The following is a 12890-nucleotide window of genomic DNA, read 5'->3' as shown; positions in this document are numbered from 1 at the left end:
CTCACTGGAAAGGAAGACTGAGATAGTGTGTGAGGGGGAGGAGAATGATAGAGAAAAGGAGAGAGGAAAAGCAAGGTGCATGCACACATTGCTCAGCTTGCACATTGCAGCCGCGACAGGCAAGCTGAGAGGCGCTTGCATCTGAACCTTGCAAACAAAAGATTAAATGACATCTCAGCACGTGCGTTAGATTGATACTTCTTCACTGGAAAGGCACTGCCAAGAAACAGAAGCATTTTGGACCACAGTGGAGAAGAAAAAAATAAGACAGCACTGAAATTCCTGATATCACTATCTGGGTTTCTCTAAGTGGGTAAGCTCAACTCACTACTCAATTTTTTTCTAATCTTATCAAATATCATGTATAGCTTTGGGGTTCCTGGAGAAGTATGTGTTTTATTATCAAGGCTATCAGAGAAAATAGGTTTTTGAGCTCTGTATCAATCTAAACATTACCACTTAGTTCCACATACTAAGCCTCACATCAGGGATGGTTTACTGAAAAGACTCTAGGTATTGACTTAAGATACATATATACATTTATATCACATTCAGCTCCTGGACTTTACAACAACAACAATAATAATAATAGTAATAATAATAATAATAATAATAATAATAATAATAATAATAATAATAATAATATTATTATTACTATTATTATTATTATTATTATTATTATTATTATTATTATTATTATTATTATTATTATTATTATTATTATTATTATTATTATTATTATTTTCATTATTCATTAATTCATTTATTAATTTTGGAATCCCCAAAATAATAAAAGTGCTATATGAATGATATTAAATGTATTTGCTGTTAAAAAGAGTAACATTTTGACCTAATCATAATAATTGTGGGAGAGTTGAAAAACTAAAATGCTTGCAATTATTTCAGAAACAATCAAACAATTATTATTTAAAAGTAAATTAGTTAATATGTGATTAATTCTTAATTTTTAATTAGCATGTTTATTCATTCAGATATTTGCATTATAGTTACACATAATTTTATAATATCCTCACTACATACATGATAAGGAGAGGGGCGTGACCTAACCTAAACCTATCCAGGCATTAAATTGATACAAGGTGTTTGACCGTTGTGGATAGTAATGAAGACTATTAGAAAAAAAGTGAGAGTGTTGATTATTCTGTTAAGTCGGACAGACTATGGCAGCTTCTAAATGACCTGGCGTGCTTATAATTGCAAATGATATTTTAATATTTTAATAATTTTAGCAATGTTTGCAATTCAAATGTTATGACAATATGAAAATGTACATATATAATTATATAGACATGTACTTTCTATGGAATGCATTTAAATTTCTTTTCTAATAGTTTATTGTTTTCTTGTTGATTTTAGGGACAGAATAGTGAAATATAGTTTTCTTTTATGAGTTTCTGTCAAGTCAACAACTAATAATGCACTTTATATACTGTACGTAGACTGACCAAAAGTATATGGACACCTGACCATCTCATCAATACAGTATGTGATTCCTCCCCAAACTGTTGCCACAAAGTTGAAAGCACACAACTGCTTAGAATATATGTGCATGCTGGACAAGATTTTCCTTCACTGGAACTAATGGGCCAAAACCTTTTCCAGCATGACAAATCTCATGCGCACATAGTGAGGTCCAAAAAACATGGTTTGCAGGGGTTGCGTTGAAACACTGAGTCTTCTGCCTATAGCACTGACCTCACCTTTGGGATGAACTGGAACAATGACTGTGTACCTGTTGTTTTTTGTATTGTTTTTTCTTTATCTACCACCAATGACTGGCCTTACCAATGCTCATATAGCTGAATAAGCAGAAATTCACACAGCAACATTCATTGAAGGTCTTCCAAGAAAAATGCATATAATTATAACAGCAAAGCAAGAAACTATTTTGGAAAAGAATGTTTAAATAGCACATATGGGTGTGATGCTCACTTGTCAAAAAACAATGTACAGTACAGTATGTAATTATTTATCCTTACCATGACAGAACCTAGACTGACTATTTAACATTATTAAGTGCTAGAAATGATGAGAATAAACAGAATTGTTTGCAGGAAATATTAAATTTTATTTTTACACACTGGTTCTATGTCCTTGGCATGAGCTGTGGCTTCATGGTTTCCCCACCATCATGGTGAAAGTAGTTTAATGCTATGCTTTACAAATCCTGCTGAATTATAATCAATGAATCAGGCATTAGTTAAGTCTGCACTGTAATATTTCCAAGTTACGCACATGCTTTAGGTTTGGTATCTTTGTACAAATGATTCCACTTCATATAATTACAGATGTTCAGTTTCTGGATTTTGAGATGTAGTTTTACTGACATTTAATATGGTTTTAATTAACAGTTATAATAAAGTGCTGCTTATGCACACTAATTAGTTAATGATGCACCAGATACTACATTATTACAGAATAGGTGAGGAGATTAGTAAATGCTATATGATTACATTTTGTAAGTACAAAATGAACGTGCTGAGATTGATAACGTAGCAAAAGTGAGAATTGAAAAACAAAAGGAACAGCAAATTGATTTTATCATTACAGTACTTCTACAGTATATGGTTCATTGTCATGAAACGTTTTGATTTGAAAAAACATATATATAATTTTATATAATCAGTTAAAAATTGACTCAAAAAATGAAAGCATTTAACTCCAAATAATTGTAAGGCAATTAAAATACAGTTATGTTACATAATTCAATAATTCAGTTATGAGAAATAAAAAATTAATGTTTCATGCTGACATTCTACACGTCTGGCTGTAATAACTTAGTTGGCAATGTCTGTAGCAGTTGAGACAGATGAGTATGCCTGCCTCAATTTATCTGGTACCCCATGCTGACCTGTGTCTGAACATCTCATTGAACATTTTGTCCCCCACTCGGAAGTGAGTGACAGACAATCATGTTCAAAAATCTATATAATATCGGAATATTATATAGATTTTTGAACATGATTGTGTGGATTTCTCTGCATTTTAGTCACGATATATATTTAGTGAAATTAGGAAATTCAAGTCCTTCCACTTCAGTTTTGGCAAACCAGCTCTCAGTACTTTGGGCACCAGAACATTTTTATGCTGGAACAAATTGGGCCACTTAGTTTACAGTGAAGAAAAAACAAAGCTACAGCACTCAGATACACTCTACTGTAGATGACTGCATGCTTGCAACTTGTGGCAACTGTTAGGGAAAAGTCTAAATTTTCTTGGTGATTTGGTGGTCAACATTTGGCCAGGGATTATATAGTTAAATGTATTGTGTGGCCAGGTAGAGTATGATTAAATTTAGTGGATGCCAGTTCCTTTTGAATATTTAAAACTCTGTTTTGTAGTGATTGTTGTATTGAATAATATGCTGCTATTGATAGGTAATAATAGGGATAATGTGCAAAGAAGTCTGGTAGATGTTTAGCTATACAGTCGTAGATACAAACATGTATTTCCCCAATAGCAGTTGACTTTTTTTGCCTGTCACGTTATGATAACTTAGTTTATATATAGTTAATACTGTTTGTGTTTACTACAACATAGCTTTGTTCATGGTAGTTCTTTTTTATTATTCATCATATTCTTTTTTCTTAGTGTGTTCCGCTCTCTTTTCACACATTCTTCAGCTTATTATTGTGGTGTTTGAATTCAAATGGCTTAAACGCAGGACCTTAACCACTATACCTCAACTGCATATATGACACCCATATGTCTTCCCCAAACCATTGCCATAAAATAGAAAGCACATGAGAATAAAGCTAATCAGTCTGCAATTAACAATCACTGTAATAACTGTAATATCACTGTAATTAGCTCAAATAAAACCAGACTAATAGCCATGTTTAATGGCCAGAGATATAATCCAGAAATGATTTGTAGCATGACATTGTTCAGTGATGCTCCAGTCAGAGCCCCAACTTTTTATTTGGCAAAAATATGTAGTCACATGTTTTGAGTGTTTTCATTTTTATTTTGCATATATTTACTGCAAATATATTGCATATATTTCCATATTAGTTGAGCATAATCACTGACCATTTAAACCTACATTATAGATAAGCATTCATACTAATTTGTTATATTTTAATTTGCCATGAGTTCACCGTTTACACCACTGTTTGCTGTTATCTCTGAGGTTTAGCAGCAGCTGAAAGCTGATAGAAAAATAGGCTTATGCACAAACATAAAATTAGAGCACAACGTGTGCCAAATGTGAAATTGGTTGTTTCTAACTGAAATGGGAAAACTTCCCATCCGCACTATCTGAAAGGCAATTACAGGATGGTGAGGGGGTGTCATTGGTTGACTGCTCAAAAATAATGTCTTTATTTCCACAGCTTCATTCTAGCTGCATTATTTATCATTTGTAAGAAAGAAAGAAAGAAAGAAAGAAAGAAAGAAAGAAAGAAAGAAAGAAAGAAAGAAAGAAAGAAAGAAAGAAAGAAAGAAAGAAAGAAAAATATATTTAGATGAAAATCAGATGAGAGTATTAACTATGAGCACAAAATTGGTTATTGGCAATGTCTTGTTCTATATCAACTCCTACCAGTTTGAGCTTGTTTCTTCTGCTTTCTCGAAATTCTCTCATACAGTGTAATATAAGAGCTTGGGGCCCAACTGTAATCTTGTTGAAGGTATATCACACCTCTCCACTGCTCAGTCCTCCCTCCCTCTTGTCCTTTCTCCTGTAGCATTATTCTTAGGCACAGATTCAATGCTCCAAAATGTTATCTAAGGGGTCATGTAATATTCTCTGCCTTCCTTGCCAAAAAGAAATCCTTTCTATTAAAGCACACAGTATGGAAATCCTTACATTTAAATTAATGCAAATGCAGATCAATAATTCGGTCAGCAGACATTAGATGTGAAAAGCTCCACTCTTGCTAAAACAGCAAATGTCGCATTCACCACCACAGAAGCACAAACGGAGCTAGAGTACATTAGAAAAGTCCTGAATTTAAAATGTTCTTGAATAATTTATATTTAAACCTTTCCTAATATTTTGAAAACAACAAGGTTGTCTTATTCAATGTGTTCATTAAGAATTTACCTCAGGTTTTTGCTCATCTTGTCACAAACCTGATGTACTATAATTGCATGATTACAGTAGTGTAAATAGAACCTCATACCACAGATTGAAACAGGATATGGTCTAACAAAGACTGGTGTCACATTAAAAAAGTTAAATGACAGGTCAGGTACAACTGGCTAACTGACTATTTTCCTGTAATTACATTTGGGAGATGTAGCCGGAGTCTGTGTTAACCGTTTCTCCATCGCGACTGTTCAAAGTGTGCACACTTTATAAACCAAAATAAATAATCATTGGGTAGCAATGGGATATGAGGTGGTAATAAGTGAAATGCTGAATCTTTTGCTGCAATATACAGTACTCTTCAATATAAATGTACATGCATAAGCATATACAATATATTCCACTGTAAATAAACACAGTTCATATTTGTTTGGAGATAATTACCTCCAAGACCCAAAGCATAGAGTAAGAAGCTTTGTGACTGTGTACTAGAGATTACATGATCCATTTCATCTTCAGCCTTAAATAGCTGAACAACCATGATTTGCGCTGTTATATGGTTTGATAAAATTGGTCTAAGCTTTGAACTGATTGTTTTGACAATAAACAAGCCACTATGGCTTTACACAAAATTAAGGGAAAATTACATTTTTATGCATATTTAGCTGCATTAGATTTTATCCTCATCTTGTTCTTTCAACCATTATATTTGTGGGGGGTTTAATTTGTACATATAAAAACATTTAACATGCTATAAATTGAATCAGATATTTAATCCCTAACTAATAAAAAAAAGGGTCTGAGGCTGAAAAGGTTTGCTTACAGAAAAAGAAATAAAGGGTATTGAGCAAGACAACCTAAAATATATAACATTTGTGTGTGGTGAATATCATTGTCAGTACTAAATCATCATTACACTTTATACTAGAATAAAGCAGTTGTAGAACAACATATCACTGCAGCTGAACTTCACTATAATGGTGTGCATTAATGGGATTTGTTAATTAGGCTAAGAAAATAAACACTGCTTCTTCTGTAGTGCGTCTAAGGACTCTAAATACAGACTATGGCTCCTTTTTGAGACATCTGCATTCGGCTTCAATAGAGTCATAAATCTGACTCATGCAACATTGCAACAGTGTAAGTAATAAGTAATAGCTTTGCTTTATGCTGTGTGTACAGTATATGCATGTGTGTGGGATAGCAAGCAAAACAAAGCTATGAGAAGGATGAGAAGATAAATTTCAAACTGTCTATGGTTTTGAAAACCCCTGTTAAGCAAAGAATTAATCAAGAATCAAGGGCAAGAAAGCCCCGTTATATGCTTGTTAAATGATAAAGAACATTTGTCTTATCAGCTGGCATTCGATCTGGGTGCAGACTAAAAGGGCAATTGATTTGCTCTGTAATACCATAGAAGTGGTGGATGGAAATGTATTAAAAGAGATTAACAGGCATGCAGTCAATAGCCTAGATTATTCTTGACCCTTTCAAATTGAAAAGGTGAGGTATTGAATTATGTATTAAGCCAAATTAGCCAAAAGAGAGAACAAGTTCTTCCAAAGATAGCTCTTGCCATTTTTGATGAACTGATTGGCAAACTGTAAATGATGGCAGAGTTGTGCTGTTTTGACATTTACAGTGCTATTTAAAGGGTTATACACTTGCGGATAGCCACAATTTTTAATGCATCTTCACACTATACACTTATCCTTGTGATAGTTGATAAAACACTATAGTCATAAAACACACTATTTTCATAAAATACAGAAGTTTTTTGATACTATAAGTAATAAACTCCAGGCTGTTCCAGAAGAGTGCTTATTATTCCGAAATTATATTTCAAATATGTGTGCTGGTGATGCCTACATCAAAATCCCCTAAACAAGCTGTCCAGCTATAATGCAAACAAAATTATATCCTTTAAGTACCAGGCTATAAGTGAGGCACTGGTCCCATGTGACAGCTTCTGAGAGGAAATGGTTTAAAGGTTACATCTAGAGGTCACATAAGATTGGTTGCTTTGAATGAAAAGATGCTTAGTGGAAGTAAAAGAAAAGGAGATTGTCAGTTCTTTATTAAAGAGTTTAGTATTTTTATATTTAAATATTTAAGTCTATGAAAGTCTAAGCATGTAAAATTAAAGGGGAAATCAAATATTTTCTTCTGAACACTCCATCTGTCAGTAACTGGAGAAATTTTATACTTAATATGGCAAGTTGAATTTATGGCCAATAGTTCCAAACTTTCCAATTACTGCAGAAGTGAATTTTAAGCAAAAAATCTCATATGCACACTGCCAGTAAGTGGATACTTATTCTTTTTGATATAATTTCCATGTCAAATGCAGCTCATAATCCATCTGTTAGAGCCTGAATATTAAGCTGCATTCAGACTGCAAGTGCATAGTGATCTATTCCAGTCTATTCCAACTTGTGTTACTGAAGTGGCCCACATGCTCAAAACAGCAATGTTTATGGCACAATTTTAAAATGTTAGAAAAGACAAATGTCTAATGATACAGAGATTTTAATATATGCAAGACTGTATATGAATGAAAACCAAGTTTACTGATCAGAATATACATTAGACAATAAAAAATAAAAATAAAATAAAATAAAAAATAGCTGATCCTACTTAGAATTGTGTCTGGTCTCTTGTCTGATTTGCATGTTTTAAATATGACTGATTTGAATTTACATATATACAACTACCTGCAGGTGAGGTTGTAAAAAGGTTTAGTTTCAGCTTTAAGCAGTTTATGAAAACAGAGCACACTTTACAACAGCAACTCAAACTCAGCTTCACTAAAATTAATTCCCCTCTCTTCTGTTTCCTTGGATTTTGATAGTCTTAGTGAATGCTTTCCTTTTATTTCCTTAAGAAAGCAAAACCTACATAAATCAGGGTGCACTTAATGTAAATGAAATGCAGGCTTCTGAATATGAGTTTAAATTTTGGATGTGTTATATGCATGTGACATTTAAATATGTGACTAGTGGGTGGGAGCTTGCATCCATGCAGTTGAATATGCTTTATTTTAATTCAAGTCACTGCTTGTTTTTATACTGTTTACATGAAACAGGTGCAGATTTGTTTAAATTGCTAAAATCTGTGGGGGTTTTTTATACATATTTGATAAATAAGGTCAATGTCAGAAATGTCGCCAGACACGACACCTATTATTTTGATAATTAAAATCTGAGTTCAATTCCTACCGGCTTAAATATATTACTAAGAAATATTAAGTACAAAATGAAAGTGGTTAAACCTTGTGTAAATATTTTTAGGCCAGGAACTAATAATAAAGCCTGTACTAATTAATTTGAATTATTTGTTAATAAAAATTATTTGATAATTACTTTTGGCCAGTGGTTGTAATTATGGCAGTGGTACTGATTACATTTGTTCACTAATTAAACAAAAAAACATTGATTTCCCACTGAGAAAGCCCAGCAGTCAAAGCCAGATTCCCAATCCAACATAATGTATTTCTCCATGCCTGTTCCACCTGCAGCAATAGGCCAATCAGATAAATTCAATTTGTGAAATGAACAAGCCATCAGTTCCAGTTAGACGCTGGTCAGGTCAAAAAAACTTCTGGTGCTTTGCTAATATTAGACAATCCCTCACCCAACCCCTCTATTTTGAATGGCAACATGGGTCCATTAATGAGGGGTGCAGTTTGATGAAAATACATTCAGCAGCCATCCCTGTTTCATGATTGTGGAATTTAGCACATGACATAGATGCATGACTGAAATTAACTGAAGCCTTAACACTGAATTCTCAGCATATAGCAGCATTCAGCTACCATTTCTTCCCATTCTGATATGTAATAAAACAGCTATTTATTTTGCAGTCAGAAGGTTTTTAAACTATTCATTTGCAAACTCAAATAAACATTAATTGTCCATATATTTCAATAACATTTTAATTGTATTCAAAATCAAGGAATGCAAGTTCTTTTTGTGTGTGTGCATGCATGTCTAGTGAGAATACACAGAGAGCTTTTTTTCTGGGACACTGGACATGCCTGTTATGAGGAGGCGGATAGAACTGTCAAGCGACTTGTGTTCTAATCAGGCTGTTTTTGGGCAACCTCCAGCACACTGAACAGCTCAAAGCCTGCCACTGCTCGCACTCCCAGCTGCTCACTCAGATCATTTATGGTTTAGATGAAAGATTAATTCTGTCCATTGTTGGGGAAAAAAAGAAAAAGGGTATTTGAGAGTGGGACAAAGGAATTTTACTCATGCAAATTAAAATACATGAAGACCAGGGAATTCTGTATTTGTTTATTGCAATAGGATCTTGTTAACTAACATAATGGTGTTAAAACACTAGTAATATATTCTCTAGAAAGTAGCTTTGTTCAGAGCTAAGCCAAAGATTTTACAGTTGCCCTTGCAATTAAGATTTTTTTTAAGATCAGTGTGGTTCTCTGTTGGATTGAATGCCACAGCATAATTATAAGAGGCCAGTGATTCATGATAATTAAACTTTGAACTAAACTAAACTAAACAGCTTCACACAGCTAGCACAACAGCGATATTTGTATAATAAATTGTAAATATACTGTACAGTATATTCACTTGCTCTAATACACAGTCTTCATAAACACTGTCAATAATATACAAGTTTGTCATCACCTCATTAGTCACTGGTTTGTAGTCACTTAAAAATTGTCATATGTTTTTCCCATTGTTCAGTGTAAAACTTTGTGATGTAAATGTACAGTAAAATGTGTGTAATGTAAATGTAAACTGCGGCTTACTGTATTTTCACAGGACTACTACCCTAATCATCTTTTACAGTATAGTACTGTTATTACCACTGCAGTATCCTACTGCAATATCACAATTTTACAGTGTTAAACTGTTTTGTCTAAAGCAATATACTAATATACAGAGTATATAATGTAATTATTGCTTTTTATAATGTACTTCTGGACTGAATTAAACTGAATTTAACTTGACTTGAATCTACACAGGCCAGTTGTTGTGTGAACTTTTAGCTTAATTCTTGTGGTCATAATTCCTTTCCAATTTAATGTGCCAAGTTAATGACTCTATCAGTAGTGTTGGGAAGTAGCTAATCTACAATTAGTGGGGTTTTAGGTAAAAGGGTGATTAGGAGTAATGACATTAAATAGTGAGCATTTTATGTTGAATTATTTGGGATTAAGTAAAGAATAGCAAGCGAGACAACAGTGGAGCATGAGAACTTTTTATTAATCTAACAGCTAGGCTTAGTCAAGGTGACATAAAGGGCACTGACAGCAAGTATTATTATTTATATAACAGCAAAAGCCCAGTTTTAGCTTTTTATTTTAGTTTTATACAAAATTGGTGTATGTGTTGGACTTTTTAATATAGTAACCTCCAAAATACTGGACTGGACTGAACCGTAATATAACATAGCATAAAATAATTAACATTAATAAATAATAAGGGCTTCATATCCAGCAACAATCCAGCAGTATATGCCTAGTGAACACTTTCAGTTTCCAATTTAATTTCCATGTCCAATTTTATTGGACAAAGATGGACAGAACATCAGTTGTTATTTACTGAGATAAAGAACATGATAAGGTAAAACCTGAGATTAAAAAAGGGGTATGGCATGAAGATGAACCAACAGTAAACCCTCCGCTAGTCACATAATCTTCTCAATATTTCCTTAGGCTTTATGTGTAGATTTCTATAGCAATTTTATTCCTTCCTGTTGAAGTGACCCAAAGCTACATAATTTGAAATGCAACCAGGCCTGTGTCACTGATCCACTTTCACTGCCAACAAAGTCTAATGCCAGTTACTGAACACATTGCAGACTCTTTTAGAATTGGAACAAACAGCACTCGATGAATTACAATAATCTTTGGCATTTATTGTCAGTGTTTCAGCATTCACAGATAAACACATTTGTGTGATTATTATACAATCCCCTTGATTATCTGTACAATACATATACCATCTGTAATTGGAATGATGGATATATCTGGTTTTATATAGAAAAAAATATGAAGAAGAAGCTGAAGAAGAAGCATGTTTGTGTTTTTTCTTTTGAGCCAAAGCAAAATAGAATTAATCTAGAATAAATAAACTGTGCTTTTCATTAGAGAGAAAATGAACAAGGAATACAGTGTGAGGTGTGAAGAGCCAGATTTTGAGACAAAAAGCACTTGGCTATGTCTGGACCTGCATAAGTAGTTTGCTTTTATTCCCTTCATGTCAGATGCTTCTCATCGTGACCCCTGCAACCTCTCTTTTCCTGCTCTGCTGGCATGGTTGCCAGGGAAACAGTGTAACAGAGATAAAAGGTGGTGGAGGTGGAGAGGGTCTCTCAGGTCTGCCTCACTGCTATGTCTCTTTATGTGGTATGGCCTGCTGATTTTGTTAGGTCTAATCATAAACAGAATCTATAGAGCTTGAAGTTATGGAGCTGAGACAACCTGAATATGAATTAGCTGACTGGGCAAGAAAAAACATGTAACAATCAAAAATGTATTCCCTCTATGCCTGCAGGGCAGTTGCTCTACTTGAGGGTCCAACTGTTGTTTTAGCTGGAACGGTGTGTGCGCCGTGTTGGTACCTATGACTGAATGACACACCATCTGCCTCATGTAGATGCAGTTTCCCACTCATAGTCAAGATCACTTGCTTTTTAAGGCATGTAAGCATTGTCCAATCACAGTGTGAGACACAGAACCAGAGGTTCAGTGTAAGAAAAATGGTGCGTGTCAACTCCAGGATATTGGCTACTTCCATTTCCTTTTGGTTTCACACAGGGGACACTGCTGACCACCTTGAACTTTGCAGTAAGTAAGACTAAAAAATTTATGCCACACTACCAAGGTTGCTATGCCACCCTTCTTTTTGTCTGATTAAGAACAAATGCATGTTTCATTGCCAGAATGTGTCACAGAATCCTCCAGTTTCACCCCCAAGAGACTATCCAAAGATGGCAATCCTTTTGCTTCAAGAGTGGCAAGGTTTTGTATCTTATCTCCAGAGTGCACTAGAGGGCTGGTGTGTGAGGTGCGGTGCGTAATGCCACATGAGTGTATCTCCCTTAGCACCTTCTGGCTCCTCTCATTTGTGATTTAGTTTTCCATCTCGACTTCCATTTGCCTCTCCTTCAATTTTATTAAAATAGGAAAGGGTTGCCATATGCCTCCTACAGGGAGAAATCATTGGCGATGTATCCTACTACCTCACATTGAGAAAGCAAAAAGTTCTTTTCAACTAGGAGTGTAATGCAATTTTAACAGCTATCCCATTAGATGCCAATTCTGTAGGAGTTGTGCTGATGTGTGAAAGGAGTATGGCTGGTGATAAATTGCAGTGAGGGCTGTGAAATTTGCTTTGTTAATTGTGTGGGTGGCTGCAAGAATAGAACACCATGATGGCGTATCTCATAAGCAGCCCCCATTCGATTGCTTCACTGAGCAAATTTTATAGCCATCCATATAAGTCCATGGACTGTGCAACATACTTTCAGCAAGCAATTAGCAATTGCTAGTTAGAATCACTAACTAAATAAAATAAATAATACTAAATGTACAGTCTAGTGCTCATTAATCTTGACTGTGTGTATCCTCTAGCCATATAGGTATACATTTGTCAGCTCATGTTGTTACAGAAAAAGTAGTCAGATTATAGTTTTTAACTATTGACAAACAATTTTCACTTTTAAATTCTTGCACTCTACACTGTGGTGGTACAAACACATCTCAGACAAGCTTGTCACCTCAATTTATTTAATGCACCATAAATACTTACTGGCTTCACTATGTCAAGTATATCATATACAGCAGCAAATACACTGTGCTAGA

At 34.2% G+C, this 12890-nt stretch overlaps 1 protein-coding gene across 3 annotated transcripts in view; it reads left to right on the top strand.

The window, feature by feature from the left end:
- tnr (tenascin R (restrictin, janusin)) overlaps positions 1-12890 on the top strand; it is a 147038-nt gene continuing 134148 nt past the window's right edge. For all 3 annotated transcript variants that reach the window (XM_046852324.1, XM_046852322.1, XM_046852323.1), the window contains exon 1: positions 1-313. The gene's annotated coding sequence lies outside the window, so the exon portion shown is untranslated. The remainder of the gene's footprint in view (positions 314-12890) is intronic.

This window comes from Silurus meridionalis, chromosome 6, assembly GCF_014805685.1.
Source record: "Silurus meridionalis isolate SWU-2019-XX chromosome 6, ASM1480568v1, whole genome shotgun sequence".
Taxonomy (NCBI): Eukaryota; Metazoa; Chordata; class Actinopteri; order Siluriformes; family Siluridae; genus Silurus; species Silurus meridionalis.
Note: the sequence above shows the minus strand (reverse complement) of the source record. Positions and strands in the feature narration are given on the sequence as shown.